Source organism: Caretta caretta, chromosome 10 (genome assembly GCF_965140235.1).
Source record: "Caretta caretta isolate rCarCar2 chromosome 10, rCarCar1.hap1, whole genome shotgun sequence".
NCBI classification, from domain to species: Eukaryota; Metazoa; Chordata; order Testudines; family Cheloniidae; genus Caretta; species Caretta caretta.
Genome location: NC_134215.1, coordinates 37,632,455 through 37,652,522, shown reverse-complemented (window position 1 = coordinate 37,652,522; position 20,068 = coordinate 37,632,455). Strand labels below are relative to the sequence as shown.

General features: G+C 46.5%; 1 protein-coding gene and 1 long non-coding RNA gene across 6 annotated transcripts in view; one reads left to right on the top strand and one right to left on the bottom strand.

The window, feature by feature from the left end:
- The window catches only part of TBC1D24 (TBC1 domain family member 24), a 57,953-nt gene extending 55,840 nt beyond the window's left edge, over nt 1-2,113 (bottom strand). For 2 of the 5 annotated variants that reach the window (XM_075132891.1, XM_075132893.1), the window contains exon 1: nt 1,960-2,113. The gene's annotated coding sequence lies outside the window, so the exon portion shown is untranslated. Of the gene's footprint in view, nt 1-1,944 lie in introns of all 5 variants that reach the window. The other 3 variants (XM_048868032.2, XM_048868033.2, XM_075132892.1) reach the window with 3 other exon arrangements.
- Nucleotides 2,114-7,433: 5,320 nt separating this feature from the next.
- The window catches only part of LOC125644313 (uncharacterized), a 34,600-nt gene continuing 21,965 nt past the window's right edge, over nt 7,434-20,068 (top strand). Inside the window, exon 1 of the long non-coding RNA XR_007358959.2 lies at nt 7,434-7,606. This is a non-coding gene — a long non-coding RNA (uncharacterized LOC125644313). The remainder of the gene's footprint in view (nt 7,607-20,068) is intronic.

The window sequence follows — 20,068 nt, the reverse complement described above, 5'->3', positions numbered from 1 at the left end:
AGTGAATGAAAACCCTGCTAGGCCTGACTTTGGAAATTTAGGATTTCACCTGCCTAAAGGAATGAAAGGATCCCTGCCTTGCGGTCATTAAGTCTCAGTCTGCATATGGAGGGCTGCGTATGGAGGCTGCAGACAGGGCTGCATATGGAGAATAAACTGCTCTTCATCTTCCTTCAGGGCACTAATTTCTGCAAGTTATTTACTTTAAATGTTCGGTATTTGGGGAACTTTAACATTTCCTAAAGCTTGTTGTTGTTTTTTTAGTTTGTTAGTTTTCTGCCCTAGGTTATGAACCAGTGTGACACTCTGTACCTCAAATAGCACCCTGCAACCCCATGTTCACCACAGTGATATGATTAGGATATGCTTTGTGCAGGTACCATTTCAGAGGTCATGATCTGTTGAACATTACTATCCTATTGAATTATACGTGTGACCGTTGTATTTGAAGTTATCAAGTTTTGCTATGTGTGTGTTATTGAAATATGCTGTGCATCTGGGAGATGCCCACAGCTGGCCTTTTGGTGGCAAAAAAGGAGCAACTAACATCCCCTTACACACAACTAGATATTGTGCAAAATGTTTATCAGTGGAACAGTCCTGAAATATCACTGCCAGTACTTAATTGGTAACTCATCATTTGAATCAGCCTCTATTAAATATAAACTCACATGGTGTTTTGAAGACACACTGTTATAACCGAGGAGCTAGGAATCAAACCCATAAACTTCAAACCTACCATCTGAAGTTAGAGGCTTTCAGGTTAATTATTGGAGCCTGGGATTATTTTTAGTCCCACTTTGTGTGCACAGTTGCAGAATCAATATGGAGTTTTTACTGGATTTAAAACAAATATGTTAAAAAATTAACAAGCACACATCAATGTTGTTTACACAAGCAGTTCCCATAATCTACAGGATAATGGAAATTTTAATCCAACAGCAAACAGTCCGCTGCATTAAACCCCAGTCACATGAATAAAAAACAAACAGAGATAGGTATTTCAAATTTAAATCCATGCTTGTCACTTGTGTTTCCAAAACAACCACTCAGTAACCACTAACAATTCAGCTTGCTTATGGTGTCAACATCCATGCCAACTGATAGAGGCAGCAGCCAGCACTGCCTGAGCCTATGTCTTCCAGATACCACAGAGGCTCCCCAACCTTCCCTATCTTTCCCCAGCTACTCAAAGTTTCCCCACCCCTTGCCCAACTAAAACCTCCAGCCCCCTGTCCTACTATCTGAGACTAAAGGCCTTTCTTCAGTCCCCTTCCACTCTCCCCAATAGCTGAGTGCACCCCACTTTTCAGCATACCATTCCACATCTTCCTGTGCCCCCTGTATACCATGGCACTAGCCACACTGCCATCCCAAGCAGCACCTCTAAACCCACTGAACCCCACTGCTACACTCCAACCCCTGTGCACTTAGAAGCACCCCCCTGTCTGCTCACACACCCCAAGCTGTACCCCAACTCCCATAATGCATTTCACTACTCCCACAAGGTGCACCCCTGCCCCATACAGGACCCCCAACCCCATAACACTCATGTCACATCCCTCCTACTCCTTAATACTACACCCCATCCCATCAACCCCAAGATGTACCCCACTGCTCCCCCACGCTCCAACTCCACCCCATCACAACCCCCTATGCTACACCACAGAAGCGATGCTACACCCCACTACTCCCCCGCCCAATCACAGCCCTCCATGGTACCGTATAGCCCCCAATGGTGCACCCCACCCACATCACAGCCCACCATGGTACCCCATAGCCCCAAATGCTGGCCCCACTGCTCTCCCACCCCATCACAGCCCTCCATGGTACCCCATAGTTCCCAATGCTGCACCCCCGCAGCCTGGGCCGGGAGTAGCTAGCCACCTCCCGGGCCCGCTCCTCAACCCTTCCTGGAGGCTGAGCCCCGCCACGCTCCCTTACCCTACCCGGCCCGGCCCGGCCCGGCCCGGCCCGGCCCAACCCTGCGCCGCCTCCGCCGCCTGCTCGGGTATCAGCCGCTCCCCACAGCCTAACAGGCCGGCGCAGGCGCACACACGAGCTCCCACTCAGAGCCAAGGCGCAGGAGCCAGACACGATCGCCTTCCACCCTCAAGACGATACAGCAGGCGCATGCGCAAGGGGGTGAACTGCTTTACCTCCGCCTTGGGCGGGCCGCCACTAGGAATATTTTGCCTATGCGCAGTAGCGGCAGGAGCAAGCTGCGAGTGTGAGCCTAGGGCTATACACAGAGAGGGCCCCCGTGACCCCCCCACGCTCACCCCCATGCTCACCCAAGGCTCTGAGTCCTAGGGTCGGGTTGGTGCTGTCCTCCCAGCTCCAAGGGCCCTGGGGAGTGAGAAATGTCTCCCGTGGAGCTGGACAAAACGTGCTCCACTGCGGAGCGAGAGGTTGGCCTCAGGGCCAGGGAGCAGCACGGCAGTACAGACCCAGTGCGTTGTGGGGGTGCTCAGCTTCCTCTGAGGCACTGGGTTTTGCATGCTGCAAGAGGCGGAGTTCTGGGCATGATGGGCCACTTGTCTCAGCTGCTAGCACGTTCCATGCCCCGAACCTTTAAGACACAGAAGTGGCTGCATCTTGGAGTGGGGCTGTAAGGAGCTCACTGGGTACTGTGCAAAGTGGCCAGGGCAGCAGGCTGGAAATCAGAAACTCCTGGGCCTGTTCAGGGCTGTAAATACTAATGGAAACTGTGTGATCATGGGAGACTTTAACTTCCCAGATATAGACTGGAGGATGAGTGCTAGTAATAATAATGACAGGTTTAGGGCTCAGATTTTTCTAGATGCGATAGCTGATGGATTCCTTCACCAAGTAGTTGCTGAACCAACTAGAGGGGATGCCATTTTAGATTTGGTTTTGGTGAGTAGTGAAGATCTCATAGAAGACATGGTTGTAGGGGACAATCTTGGTTCAAGTGATCATGAGCTAATGCCGTTCAAATGGAAGGATTAACAAAAATAAATCTGCAGCTAGGGTTTTTGATTTCAAAAGGGCTGACTTTCAAAAATTAAGGAAATGAGGGAAGTGGATTGGTCTGAAGAACGTATGGATCTAAAGGCAGAGGAGGCCTGGGATTACTTTAAATCAAAGCTGCAGTAGCTATCGGACCATCCCAAGAAAGGGGAAAAAATTCATAGGCAGGAGTTGTAGACCAAGCTGGATGAGCAAGCATCTCAGAGAGGTGATTAAAAAAAAGCAAAAAGCATACAGGGAGTGGAAGATGGGAGGGACAAGCAAAGAAAGCTACCTCATTGAGGTCAGAACATGTAGGGATAAAGTGAGACAGGCTAAAAGTCAAGTAGAGTTGAACCTTGCAAAGGGAATTAAAACCAATAGTAAAAGGTTCTATAGCCATATAAATAAGAAGAAAACAAAGAAAGAAGAAGTGGGACCGCTAAACACTGAGGATGGAGTGGAGGTTAAGGATAATCTAGGCATGGCCCAATATCTAAACAAATACTTTGCCTCAGTCTTTAATAAGGCTAAAGAGGATCTTAGGGATAATGGTAGCATGACAAATGGGAATGGGGATATGGAGGTAGATATTACCATATCTGAGGTAGAAGCGAAACTCAAACAGCTTAATGGGACTAAATTGGGGAGCCCAGATAATCTTCATCCAAGAATATTAGAGGAATTGGCACATGAAATTGCAAGCCCATTAGCAAGAATTTTTAATCACTCTGTAAACTCAGGGGTTGTACCGTATGATTGGAGAATTGCTAACATAGTTCCTATTTTTAAGAAAGGGAAAAAAGTGATCTGGGTAACTACAGGCCTGTTAGTTTGACATCTGTAGTATGCAAGGTCTTGGAAAAAATTTTGAAGGAGAAAGTAGTTAAGGACATTGAGGTCAATGGTAAATGGGACAAAATACAACATGGTTTTACAAAAGGTAGATCGTGCCAAACCAACCTGATCTCCTTCTTTGAGAAAGTAACAGATTTTTTAGACAAAGGAAATGCAGTGGATCTAATTTACCTAGATTTCAGTAAGGCGTTTGATACTGTGCCACATGGGGAATTATTAGTTAAATTGGAAAAGATGGGGATCAATATGAAAATTGAAAGGTGGATAAGGAATTGATTAACAGGGAGACTACAGTGGGTCCTACTGAAAGGTGAACTGACAGGGTCGAGGGAGGTTACCAGTGGAGTTCCTCAGGCATCAGTTTTGGGACCAATCTTATTTAATCTTTTTATTACTGACCTCGGCACAAAATGTGGGAGTGTGCTAATAAAGTGTGTGGATGATACAAAGCTTGGAGGTATTGCCAATGTAGAGAAGGACCGGGATATCATACAGGAAGATTTGGATGACCTTGTAAACTGGAGTAATAGTAATAGGATGAAATTTAATAGTGAGAAGTGTAAGGTTATGCATTTAGGGATTAATAACAAGAATTTTAGTTATGAGATGGGGACACATCAATTAGAAGTAACGGAGGAGGAGAAGGACCTTGGAGTATTGGTTGATCACAGGATGACTATGAGCCGCCAATGTGATGTGGCTGTGAAAAAAGCTAATGCGGTCTTGGGATGCATCAGGTGAGGTATTTTCAGTTGAGATAAGGAGGTTTTAGTGCCGTTATACAAGGCACTGGTGAGACCTCACCTGGAATACTGTGTGCAGTTCTGGTCTCCCATGTTTAAGAAGGTTTCAGAGTATCAGCCGTGTTAGTCTGTATTCGCAAAAGAAAAGGAGTACTTGTGGCACATTAGAGATTAACCAATTTATTTGAGCATGAGCTTTCGTGAGCTACAGCTCACTTCATCGGATGCATCGGATCCGATGAAGTGAGCTGTAGCTCACGAAAGCTCATGCTCAGATAAATTGGTTAGTCTCTAAGGTGCCACAAGTACTCCTTTTCTTTTGCATGTTTAAGAAGGATGAATTCAAACTGGAACAAGTACAGAGGAGGGTTACTAGGATGATCCGAGGAATGGAAGACCTGTCTTATGAAAGGAGACTCAAGGAGCTTGGCTTGTTTAGCCTAACCAAAAGAAGGTTGAGGGGAGGTATGATTGCTCTCTATAAATATATCAAAGGGATAAATACTGGAGAGGGAGAGGAATTATTTAAGCTCAGTACCAATGTGGACACAAGAACAAATGGATATAAACTGGTCATTGGGAAGTTTAGACTTGAAATTAGACAAAGGTTTCTAACCATCATAGGAGTGAAGTTTTGGAATAGCCTTCCAAGGGAAGCAGGGGGGGCAAAAGACCTATCTGGCTTTAAGATTAAACTTGATAAATTTATGGAGGAAATGGTATGATGGGATAACATGATTTTGGTAATTAATTGATCTTTAACTATTCATGGTAAATAGGCCCAATGGCCTGTGATGGGATGTTAGATGGGGTGGGATCTGAGTTACTACAGAAAATTCTTTCCTGAGTATCTGGCTGGTGAATCTTGCCCATGTGCTCAGGGTTTAGGTGATCGCCATATTTGGTGTCGGGAAGGAATTTTCCTCTAGGGCAGATTGGAAGAGGCCCTGGAGGTTTTTTGCCTTCCTCTGTGGCATGGGGCACGGGTCACTTGCTGGAGGATTCTCTGCTTCTTGAAGTCTTTAAACCATGATTTGAGGACTTCAATAGCTCAGACATAGGTGAGAGGTTTTTCGCAGGAGTGGGTGGGTGAGATTCTGTGGCCTGCGTTGTGCAGGAGGTTGGACTAGATGATCATAATGGTCCATAATGGTCCACCTTCTGACCTTAGTATCTATGATTCGCTGTGTGAGTTTTGGTAAATCATCTGATAGCTCTGTGCCCCAGTTTCCCCATCTGTAAAATTGAGATCATGCTATTTACCAAGGTCCAGTGGTTAGGGCACGTGCCTACCGCTTGCTCTGCCACAGACTTTTTACATGACCGTGGGTAAAACAATTAGCCTTTTTGGGTCTCATTTCCTGATCGTATAATGGGCATAATAGCAGTGCCTTATTTCGCAGGGGTGTCGTGAGCATAAATACATTGAAGGTTGTGAAGTGCTTTGAGAGCTGATGAAAAGAGCTATATGAGAGCTAGGCATTATGATTAAGGCTACGTTTTAGTCATGGGTATTTTTAGTAAAAGTCATGGACAGGTCATGGGCAGTAAACAAAAATTCACTTGTACTATATACCCCTAATTAAAACTTGGGCCGGGGGGCTGCGGGTGCTCTGGGGGAGTGATCCGGGGGTGCAGTGGGTGCTGGGGGGGTGGAGGCGGGCGGCAGCGCGCAGCCTGGGACCCCTGCTAGTGCTGGGTGGTGTGGGCAGTGGCGTCTGACCCAGGACCCCCTCTGGTGATGAGACGGGACCGGGTGGCAGCGTGCGGCCCAGGATCTTCTCTGGTGCTGGGGGCGGGGGAAGGTTGTCAAGACTGACAGGCTCCCTACCTGGCTCCGCATGTTCCTGCAGCTCCTAGGGGGAGGGAAGGCCAGGGGGGCTCCACGTGCTACCCCCCGCCAGAAGCTTTAGCGCCGCAGCTCCCATTGGCCGGGAACTGCAGCCAATGGGAGCTGCAGAGGTTGCACGCAGAGCCCCCGGCCCCTCCGCCTAGGAGCTGCAGGGACATGCCGGCCACTTCAGGGGAGCCCCCCGAGGTAAGCACCACTCTGCACCCCAATCCCTTGCTCCAGCCCCTCCCACAACCAAATTGCACCAGCAGTGCCCGGTGTGGCTGGCCCAGGGGCTGCCTTTGATCTGCTCGGGCAGCCCCAGAGCCAGCCACACTGGCCACTGCAGAGGTCACGGAAAGTCAAGGAATCCGTGACCTCCGTGACAGACATGCAGCCTTAATTATGATATCGTCAGATGAAAAGTACTATATAAGTACAGAATATAATTATCACTGTAGATCTGGATAGCTTGCTACTCAGTAACAAAGTCAATGTCTTTTAGCAAAGCTTGAAGTGGCCAGGACTGAAACCAAGGAAGAAAGGAAGAACTTCTGTAATGTTTATTTTGTTTTATTTTATTTGGCAACAAAGCTCTCTATTCAAAACTGGGTAAGTAACCAGCACACTAAAGATTAGTAAATACAAATGAATCAGAGTAGCAGCTGTCAGCATAAGCTTTCGTGAGCTACAGCTCACTTCAAATAAATTTGTTAATCTCTAAGGTGCCACAAGTACTCCTTTTCTTTTCACAAATGAATCAGCGACTAATAAAGCACTATTATTAATCTTTTATACAGCACCCTATATCTGTACAATTTTGTGATGTGTTGGTAAGTCCCTGTGTAATGAGGTGGTGTGGTGCCCCACCACCCTGCCGAGGGAAGAACCTCCCCAGACACCAAAGTGGGCAGAGCCAGTGCGTCCTGCACCCACCCCCCAGAGGTCAAGGCGCAGGACAGGAAGTAGAAAAGCCCAACCCCAGAGCTCAGTTGGGCGACAGTAGCCAGAGAGGCCAGATACCCGGGGCCTGGCTCTAGCTTGGGAGACCCCGGCATGCTGCAGCCGACCCGAGGACCGGCCAGACAGGCCAATGCCTGACACTGACCGACGCCCAGAGGAGCTGTCGAGCCTACCCCTCGCCAGCTACCCAGAGGAGCCCATGGTGCTGGAACCCTCCAAGGAGACCACCCTGACCCAGGTACCCTACGAGGGGGAGTCTGGAAGTAGCCCGGGGGCAGCCGACTCCAGTCTGGCTGCAGCACTGCCAGAGCCAATGTCAGTGTGTTGCGGCCGGGATCCCCACTGACACAGCAGTGGGTCTTTGGCTGCTGCTAGGGCCCCGGGCTGGGACACAGTGGAGTGGGTGGGCCTGTGTCCCCCCCTGCCACCCACTTCGCGGGTGGCAGTCTCCCCATCCCCGTGGTTGCTAAAGCTAGGAGCCTGGGCTTATATTGAACTGTTTGGCTCAGCCTCTGCCTGAGGGCCTGAGCCCCTGACTGTTTGTCTGCTGCCCCACTCTGACCCAGGGCCTGGGCTTATATTGAACTGCTTGCGGTACACAGCCTGAAGGTCTGGGCCATAGACTGGGTATTCCCCAACCCAGCAGAGAGTGTAGTGAGGCGGTGTGGTGCCCCACCACCCCGCCAAGGGATGAGCCCCAGCTGAGTTCCCTTACACCCTGCTTAACAGAGCCCTGTCCTAAAAGGTTTGCAATCTAACTGCACAGATAAGAAACACAGTGGAAGAGAACATCAGAAAAAAATACACAAAGCAGGGGGTTGCTGTTGCAGTTGAATGCTACATGGAATGGGTGGGGTTTTAGGAGTTCCTAGTATTTGTGATATCCACCCAAATGCAACTGGACAGTAAAGTGAAACAAGATAGAAGTTACAGGATCCTCAACACCCAGAAATGAATGGATTTAGCCGTGCATGGAGGTTCACAAACACTGCCACAATAGTCCATCTCAGCTATCCTGTCTCTTGACAGTTGGAAGAGGATGTCATAATCCCACTCCATTTCTTTTTGGAAAGAGTGCCAGAGATCCCCTCTGTGACTGAAATTAAAAAATAAACTTGTTAATGTGTGGATGCTTTTGGAGTTGCTTGAGACTCACTGAGTACTGCTGTGGGAAGCTCCAAAAGTGTGTAATTTAAGCGTGTGATAGGGCCATTTTCAGAAGCTATAGTGAAAAATCATTAATTGATCAAAGCATTTTGCTGATCTTTTTCCAATGCTGGTGGTAAAAATATATAATTTACTATAATTATATATTCATTTCTTGTGTGTCACACAGAGCACTTACACACATGGAAAGAGATGCATTCCCTGCCCCAGAGAGAGGAAAAATGAAGGGAGTAGCAAGGAAAGAGAATTAAGAAAAGTGTAGCAGGAAAGGGAGAGGAAACAGGGAGATACAAAGTCGAAGATGGAGGTCAGAGTGAAGTTATGTACAGTGCTTGACAGTGAGAGGCCATGTTTCAGTCTCCTAGGTCAAGATTCTGCCTGCTGAAGCATTCTATATATATCCTCAACTTTCTCTCTCTACTTATCAGATGTTGGGTCTGCGAAATATATGCTTGATTAGGCACCCAATAATGGATGACGCTTTTGCGGTACCAGCTTCAAGCTCTTTCTCAATTTCACAACAGAGCTGATGTTGGTGAAATCACTGACAATCTCAACTGGGTAGTTCCCTGCTAAGTTGCTAGAGTCTTCAGCATGTTTTAAATCACCAACTAAAAGAATTTTGGTGAGGAAGGGCAGTGCTATTATCTCCATTGTACATAGGGGGAACTGAGGCACAGGGACACTAAGTGTTGAACCTGCTGTGGCTCTTTTCTCAGGGGTCCGACAGCATTGGGAGTGGCAAGGAAAGAGGGAATAGACTTTGAGATAGGGCATGAACCATGGTGCAATTTCTAGTGGAGTCAGAGCCCTAATTAACATTTTGCCAGGGAGTCGTCATTTTATCATTATGCTTTTTTTGCCACTTAGGAATGGAGGTGATCTGGCTCTTTAAAGGTGCATGCAACTGGTACCCTGACAGTTCACCTGCTTGCTTGGAAACCCTCAGGACATGGAGCTCCCATTGACTTCAGTGGGAGTTCTGTATACAAACAGCTTGCAGAATGTTGCCCTGGAAGTACTACACAAATGTTCTCTCTCTACCTGAGAGGAAGGATGGTTCAGTAGTCAGTGGCTAGCCTGGGACCTGGGTTCAACTCCCTGCTCCGCCACAGAATTCCTGTGTGACCTTGGACAATCACTTAGCTTCTTTGTTCACCATCCATAAAGTGTTGATAATAGCACTGCCCTTCCTCACAGGGATGTTTTGTGGATAACTACATTAAAGACTGTGAGGTGCCTGGATTCTATGGTGATGGGGGGCCAGAGAAGAACCTTAGATATTTCCCTGAAGTCTTGACATGGAGGTACCTGAATACCTCTCAGGAACGGGAATAACACCACTATCTCTCTTGAGTCCTTCCCTACTGGATGATGGTTTCATTGTTGCAGTGGACCATAGCTGATGTGGTCATGGAGAGAAGGATAGAGACACAGTCCTTCAGGGAGCTAAGGCCAATCTCAAGCAACTCTCTGCAAATCAGGACTTGGATTATTACCAGTGCAGACATTGGAGCAGTGGGGTGAGATGGTAGGTCCAAACAGTATTCTAGGGCTAGCAGAGGTTGGCAAATGCTGTTGCAGGGAAATAGCTGACAGCTTGCTGAGTGAAGGCAGCATAGAAGAGGTGGGTTTTGACTGTGCTTTTAAAAGATGAGGGAACTAGATGTTCCAGGACCCATGGGACTTTTCACCACTAGCTCACCAGGTAGAGCTCCGGTCTAGGTCAGAACATAGTTTGGCAGTAATGGCTAAAAGCAGATAACATCTGACAGTGGTTTGGTGACCAATGGAAAATCAGGTTGGGGATCTAAGACTAGATCCTAGTGGATAAGTGTCTGAATCACAAAAAATTGCCACCATAATTGGGTCCGTGGTTAGCAGCTTTGTGGAAGCCAAGGGATGAGTGGACCACGGAGACTCAACTGTCCTCTAAGGTCAGGAGTAATGTATGTTGGCCCCAGGGGACAATGGGGGATGTTTGCAGTGCCACTGCCTTTTCTATGGATAAATGAAGGATTTAAGCACTAGAAAGGTCACATGGCACATGTAAAAATTTGGTCCAGATGGTAGCTGCAATGAAATCAGTCCTTGGCAGAGGTGAATAGAGAGTTGTTGTGGGTGGGGAGAGTGAGTGGAAATGGCAGAGTAGATGGAGTGAGTTGGGATATAGAGAGAGTTGGCAACAGAGTGGTAAATGGGTTTTGAAGCTGAGCATGGGTGATGCACCAGCAGAGATCTTCCAGGCTGGGCGGTCTGGACATATCTGTGTATGAGGGGCAGACAGCATGCTGCAGTGCTCTGTACAGATTAGAGTGTGCCCCAGTTTGTGACTGAGCGCCTGGGGGAGCAGCAGTTTGTACAAAGCTAAAGACAATTAGCCAGTCTCTGTAGCATTACAGAAAGCATTGCCTATATGGACTGCAGGCTCTGAAACAAGCAATGCTGCATGCACAGAACTCTCCTTTAACTGGAAGGCAGAAAAATCTGGGGAAGTGTGACCCCCTGTGGGTAAAAACGGGAACTACCATGTGGATAAGTGGACACGTTTTTCATAGTGTGCGCCACATCTTAATAGAGAACTTGTCTTGTGGGCTGCCTTCACTCTACTCTGTCATAGCACAGCACCTATCTTCTCCTTGGTTATTGGATAACATCCATGTGTCAATTTCAGCAAGAACTTCCATGCAAAAATTAGGAAAGCAGGTGTGTATTTTTCACTTCTTTTAATACAGTTTTTAGTAGCTAGACACAAGGAGGGACCATTGCCATGTGGCCAGCCAACCAGCTAGCTCTTCGTGGATAACTAGCAAGTGCTCCATGGACCACAGTTTGGGAGCTGCTATTCTAGGTCAGTCGGCCATATTTCCTTATACTGAGGCTAGGATTGCATTGCTTGTGTTTCCCATCCCCATTCACTTTATTTACTTCTTGCTATCTTCTTCCTCCCTAGGTATGATGCTATCTGCCTTTACTCCTGGGGATTCGGTGCTAGTTCAGTATGCACTCTAAGACCCTTTGTGCCACCTGCTCCTCCTGGCATACACATGGGTACTCACTGTTAGTGTCATTGTTTAGTGACCTCTAGCTTGGATGACCACAGTGAGCCTGTGATGCTACTTGGAGCCATTCTCTCTCCTCAGGGCTACACCAACCCAATCTTTGCCTTGCAGGTTGACAACAGATGCACACCAGCCCCTGAGTCCCTTCAAAGTGTCCCCATGTTGTATCCAGCCCCTGATCACTGGATAACCACAGAAATCCCAGTTAGATGGGTTTCCCCTGGGGTGCCACCTGGAACTGGGGTATCACTGAGCCCTCTGACCCACCAGCCTGGGCTCCCTCTCACACTGTGCTGCTGTGAGAAGCTGCAGACCCGCTCCCGGTCCTACACTTCCACCAACATTCACGCAGGTAGGGACACACCCAGCTGCAGTTACACACAGGCTTTGACCAGCCACTGCATGAACCAACAATAAAGAGGCTACAGCCAAAATAACCGCCAGCTTCCCAGCCTAGGACCCCAGAGCAATACTGTCTTGCCTTAGGCCAAACCCCAACCAGTATGAATTTATTATCCAGTTCGCCTCCCCCTCAATGTGGAGAAGAAATGTAACAGCCCCTACTCCTTGAGCTAAGATTGCCATGCACTTCACTCCAAACTTACTGGTTTAGGTTAAAACATAAAATAAATTTATTAATTACAAAAAGATAGATTTTAAGTGTTTATAAGTGATAGCAAACAGATCAAAGCAGATTATCTAGTAAATAAAGAAAAATGCAAACTAACTAGAAAGATAGACTATGAATTAGCAAATTCTCCTTGTGGCTGATGATACAAGCAGGCTTGCAGATTCTTAAGGAATAAGCTGCATTTGCTTTGCAGCTTAGAATCTGCACCCCCCTTCCAAGTCTTTTTTTTTTTTTTTTGGAGCTTCTCTTAGGTGTTCCATTGTGGGGGAGTGAAGAATAACCAGTGATTTTGCTCCCTGCCTTATATAGCTCTAGCATATGGTGGGAAACCTTTGTTCCAACCTCAGTTCCCAGACCAGCTTGTGGAAAAACACCAGCACCCCAAAGTGGAGTCCTGTGACCTGGTCACATGCCCTTGCAAAGTCATAGCAGCCATTACTTACAGGCTGGCTGAAACCTCCACAGGAAGGTTAAGCTATTCCACAGCACATTGTCTTTGTTGATAAGCCATTAGCACCATCTGGCTTCTTCACTGTTGTACCTGAAAGGCTGGCTGTGGGTGTTTTCCAGAGTAAGCCCATTTGAAATACAGATCTATAGTCAATATTTATAACTTCAGGTACAAAAATGATACATGCATACAAATAGGATAATCATATTCAGCAAATCATAACTTTTTCAATGACATGTCACATGACCTGTCTTTTACAAAATGCATCATAATATCACTATGAAGAATATGGGGTGCAGTGTCATACCTCCCCCCCCCTTAGATTACTTCCAGAGAGTTAGTAATTGACTAATGGGGAGGCATGAGTTAGGTTTTGGCTACATAACTCCCAAGTGCTAGTGTCAGCCACAGGTGTTCCTGTAAAGTTCTGTGTTTCTTTTTCCAGGTTGCCTGAAAACATTCTTTTGTGTACCATTGTTAACATAAGGCAGATATCAATATCTTTTAGAGTGTAGATGTCTTGGCATTTAGCCACCAATGGCATGAGGCGATGTGCCGTAGTTTCCCCTTCCACTAGGTTTGTTAGGGTTTCCCTGCTGTGCCAAGCTCTAGGCCTGTTTACAGGTATTAGCTGAGAAGCAGTATCCTTATAGGACTTCCTTGATACCACTCCTAGCAAGTTCATAACCTTTTCCCAAAAATCATGCAGGTTCCATCTTTTCAAAGTATTTACCACCAGTACAAAATTCTTTGTCATAACCGACAAACTGCATATTCTAAAACTTAACAGTACTAGCAAATTCATGACAGGGAGGTGTTTCCAAGTATTTTTATCATACCATGCCTTTGGTTTAGACAGTTTGGTTTGTTTAATACTTATTGTGTTTTTCAACTCCTCCCTGAACCATAGCTTGTATTCACATACTGGTCTTTCTTCCTCTTTAGTGTTTTCTCCAGTGTCCCCTTCAGTAAAGGTTATTAGTTTATGTATGTCTTTGGGGTTTTGGTGAGGTAAGGGTGTGAGGGGATCTTGCATGTTGGCTTGTCCTCCATGGAGCTACATTTGATCTCCAGGGCTATGCCCATTGAGAAAATTCACCCCCACCCAGGGTTTCATTGTAATTTTCACTCCTAGCACTAGACTTTTCCCACCCCCTTTTCCTAGAGAGCTGTGATCTTTCAGCAGGTTTTCCTTAGCTGCTTGCTGTATCTTACCGACCCGGGAAATTGCTTCCTCCTCCCCTTTCTCAGGTGGGTTAGCATTTTCACTGACACACAAGTCTTTAGTAGGATTTCCATACTGTCTTAAAGAGATAGAGTTAGTTTCCACAAGTACATCAGGAACAGCATTTTGCAAAAGTGAGACCTGGATTGGGGTATCCTCTATCACACCTCTCTATTCCCAAGAGGTCAGTTGTGTGACTGCTCCTCTCCTGGAGGTTAGTTACACAGTTTCCTCTTGAAACCTGAGCCACAGGGTGTGTGTGTGAGATGTTACACCCCATATTCTTCATAAAAATATGGTTCTGATATGCATGTGGCATAACTAAGATATATTTTATGCAAGATGGCTCATGTAAGGTATCATTGGAAAGGTTACGATTTGCTGAATGTGATTATCCAATTTGTATGAATGTTTCATTTCTGTATCTAAAGTTAGGAATATTGACTATATAACCATTACAATTGGGTTGTGTTTTTGGGAGACACCCACCAGAAAACAGTCCATCAGCCTTAATGGGCCATTAGGAAGAAACAACAAGACTGACGATACTAATCTCTCTCCTTCCAGAGAGTTGTCCTGGGACATAGCTGTGACACTACCATGTCAGATGGTCCTGTCACCTGGTACTAAACACTATCTTCAACTTCTAGTCATTTTCTGCTAACAAGGGGGGGAGGTAAAGTTTGGGAATCAAAAGGCTTTCCACATTATGTAAATTCTATTTAATGCTGGGAAGGCAGGCATTCCTGGCTCTCCATTTTGCCTGCCTGCCCGCCCAAGAAGGGAGATGGCTAAAAACACCTGAAAGGAAGGGAAGGCAAGGGGGGTGGGGAGTCCAGACTGAGATGGGGTCCTGTCTGTAAAGAGAAGAGATAACTGGAACTATAGAAACTGCATCCTGCCTAATTCAACATCTAGGGTGAGAAATTACATTTTGTGACCTGTTTCTTTAGTGAATCAAGCTTAGTTTGCATGTTTTGTTTTATTTGCTTAGTAATCTGCTTTGTTATGTTTCATAGAATCATAGAATATCAGGGTTGGAAGGGACCTCAGGAGGTCATCTAGTCCAACCCCCTGCTCAAAGCAGGACCAATCCCCAATTAAATCATCCCAGCCAGGGCTTTGTCAAGCCTAACTTTAAAAACTTCTAAGGAAGGAGATTCTACCACCTCCCTAGGTAACGCATTCCAGTGTTTCACCACCCTCCTAGTGAAAATTTTTTTCCTAATATCCAACCTAAACCTCCCCCACTGCAACTTGAGACCATTACTCCTTGTCCTGTCCTCTTCTACCACTGAGAATAGTCTAGAACCATCCTCTCTGGAACCACCTCTCAGGTAGTTGAAAGCAGCTATCAAATCCCCCCTCATTCTTCTCTTCTGCAGACTAAACAATCCCAGTTCCCTCAGCCTCTCCTCATAAGTCATGTGTTCCAGACTCCTAATCATTTTTGTTGCCCTTCGCTGGACTCTCTCCAATTTATCCACATCCTTCTTGTAGTGTGGGGCCCAAAACTGGACACAGTACTCCAGATGCGGCCTCACCAATGTCGAATAGAGGGGGACGATCACATCCCTCGATCTGCTCGCTATGCCCCTACTTATACATCCCAAAATGCCATTGGCCTTCTTGGCAACAAAGGCACACTGCTGACTCATATCCAGCTTCTCGTCCACTGTCACCCCTAGGTCATTTTCCGCAGAACTGCTGCCTAGCCATTCGGTCCCTAGTCTGTAGCTGTGCATTGGGTTCTTCCGTCCTAAGTGCAGGACCCTGCACTTATCCTTATTGAACCTCATCAGATTTCTTTTGGCCCAATCCTCCAATTTGTCTAGGTCTTTCTGTATCCTATCCCTCCCCTCCAGCGTATCTACCACTCCTCCCAGTTTAGTATCATCCTTAAATTTGCTGAGAGTGCAATCCACACCATCCTCCAGATCATTTATGAAGATATTGAACAAAACCGGCCCCAGGACCGACCCTTGGGGCACTCCACTTGACACCGGCTGCCAACTAGACATGGAGCCATTGATCACTACCCGTTGAGCCCGACAATCTAGCCAACTTTCTACCCACCTTATAGTGCATTCATCCAGCCCATACTTCTTTAACTTGCTGACAAGAATACTGTGGGAGATAGTGTCAAAAGCTTTGCTAAAGTCAAGAAACAATACATCCACTGCTTTCCCTTCATCCACAGAACCAGTAATCTCATCATAGAAGGCGATTAGATTAGTCAGGCATGACCTTCCCTTGGTGAATCCATGCTGACTGTTCCTGATCACTTTCCTCTCATGTAAGTGTTTCAGGATTGATTCTTTGAGGACCTGCTCCATGATTTTTCCGGGGATAGCTGTTTGCTATCCTTATCACTTAAAATCTGCTTTTTATAGTTAATAAAATAGTTTTGTTTTATTAAACCCAGTTTGTGCAATTTCTAACTTGAGGGCGGGGGGGCAAGAAGCTGTGCATATCTCTTTTCACATTGAGGGAGAGAGCGAATTTTTGTGAGCTTGCGCTGTACAGATCTTTCTACACAGTGCGAGACAATAGACCTTAGGGTCTGCACTCCAAGGGAGGTGGGCACCTGAGTGCTGGGGCAAGTCCCTTAAGGTGAGTCTTCCCAGAGCTGATCTGAGTGTCTCTGTCTTTCTGCAGCTGGGTACGGCCCTGCCTGTGTGTGTGTGGGTGTGCTAGAGGAGGCTTGAGAGCCTGGCTCAGCAAGACCAGGTAAAGGGGGCCCAGGCTGGTGGAACAGGTGGGCTCAGTGGTATTCTAGTAAATCAGGTGGCACCTTAAAGAAGGGCAACCTGTCACAAGGTACCTAGCTGCACAGAAGCTGAGCCAGCGGTTCTGTCCTAGGCAACCCCCACCCATGTAACCAGTGAGGAGACGTTCCTGTACTCCCACTAATTCTCAGCTTCCTCTTCTGGGCCCCCCTCAAAGAGACACACCTCTGTGCTCTCTGGAGTAGGGTCTATCCCCTGTCCAGCTGTGATGAGCTAACAGTCTGAACAGTTTTTTCACTGGCAAGCACTACACCCTCCTCCCTCTCTGAGTTGGGTTTGCTTCCAGCTACAGGGTAAATAGAACCTTCACCCACCTCAGTGGTCTGTACGATTCCATCACTCTCCTCTGACTTCCCTCTAGGACATCTCCCTATGCACCCTAGAGTGAGGTCTGTCCCTGGCTTAGCTGCAACCTTCTGGCAGTCAGCAACCTGAACAGTTTTCTTACTGGCAGGTCTTACATTCTCCTCCCTTCCAGGGGAAATGCTGCCTTTAGCTACCGGGTGGGAGTTGGTCTCAACCAGATCCACACCTGGAAGCATACAGTTTCCTACTGCTGCAGAGGAATTAAAGAGACAATCTCCCATTCCTTAAACAGTGTCTGAGACTTTACCATTTTCCTCTGGGGTTTCAGCATGAGATTCCTTATTGCTACAGGCAGACCCCTTGACAGCCTGAGCTACATGGGGGAAAAAATCATTCCCCAGCAATAAATCTATCAGGTAATTATCCATTACTGCTGAAAATAATACAGTTTCCAAATTCTCAGTTTCTAGATACACTTTAGCCAAAGGCACAAGGATTTTCTATCCTCCTACTAATAAGAGCTCTGCCACCTGTCCTGGCAGTATGTCACTTTTCTGTACAATGCTTCTCCTAACCACAGAAATTTCTACCCCTGTGCCTTCCCACCCCAGATGTTCTCTGCCATTAATCCTGACAGCCTTTATGTGCTTCATGCCTGGCTGGGCAGAGGCTACTTTTACAAACCTTGTATGATAAGCTGTAATTGCCTAAAATGCCTCTGTGCTCAGGGTAGCAGTATTTCCATGAGTTATTTGCTGCCAGCCTGTTCACTCCCAGCACAGGGCATTTATTCCTCAGGTGCTTGTGGAATTACAGTGATAGCATCTTCTGGGCTCCTCTGTTTTTACAGGAAATTTGGGATGAGGACTAGAAGAATGGTTTTGAGGAGATGAATGCCCAGCCTCCCATCCACCCTCCTTCCCAGGGGTAAAATGGGAACCCACCAGATTTAAACCCCTCTGTCTGTGGTTTGTTTGCAATAGATGCTTGAGTTTGCTCAAATTGATCAGCTAAAGTAGCCATCTCCTCCACAATTTTTACTTTTTTGTCCCATAAACAGTGTTTCACATCATCTCTCCCTTTACTCAGGAAATGTTCTTGAGCAACAAGGTCACACATTCCTTCAAAGCTTGTAACATCTTTTCCCTTTATCCACTTTTCCATCAAATCTTTCATCTGGTTTACATATGCCATTGCAACATTACTCATCCCAGCACCGCTCTTAAGACTTCTAAATTTTACTCTGTATGTTTCAGGTGTAATCTGAAACTGTTTTAAAACCATTTCCTTGAACTTTCCATAATTTGAAGCATCTCCAATTGGCATCTTATTGAATATATCCAGAGCTCTCCCAGACATCTTTGCAACCAAAGTGGGCATCTTCCGCTCCTCAGGAATTTTATGAAGTACACACAGCCTTTCAAAGGTGATTAAAACATTCAGCAATATCCCCTGTCGCTGTATGCAGGACACAACCGTTCCCATTTGTGGATTTTTGGAGAGGTGGGACTCACTGGTGCATGGGGTTCTGTTTCTGCTTCTCTAAGAAGTCCAGTTGGTATTTCCTTTCTCTTTCTTTCTCCTGCATTTCTTTGGCTTGCAGTTCCATGGCTCTTTGGTGTGCAGCCTCTTGTCTTGCATTCTTTGTCTCAATTTCTAGCTGTTTTAATCCATAAGTCTCCTGTTCTTTTTCCCTCTCTTCTGCCTGTAAATTTCACTTTCACTCATTCTGCTGCTTTTCTGTCCCTAGTTAGCTTTCCTGAAATAAGCAAACAGAAATTAACAAGCTGGTAACCTCTTTGACTGATCTCAAGCCACCACACTTAAAATCTCACTTAAAATCACCACCAGTGTATGAAGTGCAAATCTCACTCAGAACAACAAGCTGTGCATTTAATCTGGTTAGAGTATGCCACTGTGACAGGTTCCCCCCGAGGGTGCCACCTGGGACTGGGGTATCACTGAACCCTCTGACTCACCAGCCTGAGCTCCCTCTCACACTGTGCTGCTGTAAGAAGCTGCGGACCCGCTCCGGGTCCTACACTTCCACCAGCATTCACACAGGTAGGGACACACCCAGCTGCAGTTACATGCATGCTTTCTGACCAGCCACTGCATGAACCAACAATAAAGAGGCTACAGCCAAAATAACCACCAGCTTCCCAGCCTAGGAACCCAGAGCTGTACCGTCCTGCCCTGGTCTAAACCCCGACCAGTATGAATTTATTATCCAGTTCGCCTCCCCCTCAATGTGGAGAGGAAATGCAACAGCCCCTACCCCTTGAGCTAAGGTTGCCATGCACTTCACTCCCAACGTACTGGTTTAGATTAAAACATAAAATAAGTTTATTACAAAAAGATAAATTTTAAGTGATAGCAAACAGATCAAAGCAGATTACTTAGTAAGTAAATAAAATACAAACTAAGCCTAAGATACTAGAAAGATATGAATGAGAAAATTCTCATCTGGGCTGATGATACAAGCGGGCTTGCAGATTCTTAAGGGACAAGCTGCATTTGCTTTCCAGCTTGTGATCCGCACTCCCGTTCCAAGTCCTTTTCTTCTGGAGCTTCTCTTAGGTGTTCTGTTTTGGGGGAATGAAGAACCGATGATGTAACTCCCTGCCTTATATAGCTCTAGCATATGGCGGGAACCCTTTGTTCCAACCTTGGTTCTCAGACCAGCTTGTGAAAAACTCCCCGCACCCCAAAATGGAGTCCAGAGTTATGTGGCCTGGTCACATGCCCTTGCAAAGTCATAGCAGCCATTACTTGGGCCTTATCTACAGTATAAAGTTTTGTTGACAAAGGTGATGTCGACACTCAAAGATTGGCATAATGAAAATCGGAACGTCATGTTCACATTCGCTCTCTCTGTTGGCAGAGTGTGTCCACAGTTGGGGTACTACCGTTGATAGTGTGCGCAATGCACTGTGGGTACCTATCCAACAGTTCAGCTCGACACCTTCTGTTGCTAGGTGTTGTAGGAAGGTGGAATGGATTGCAGCACATCTTGGGACTGGGCTCAATGTCCCAATGATGCATTGCTTTCTGTCCCAGCACTCCATG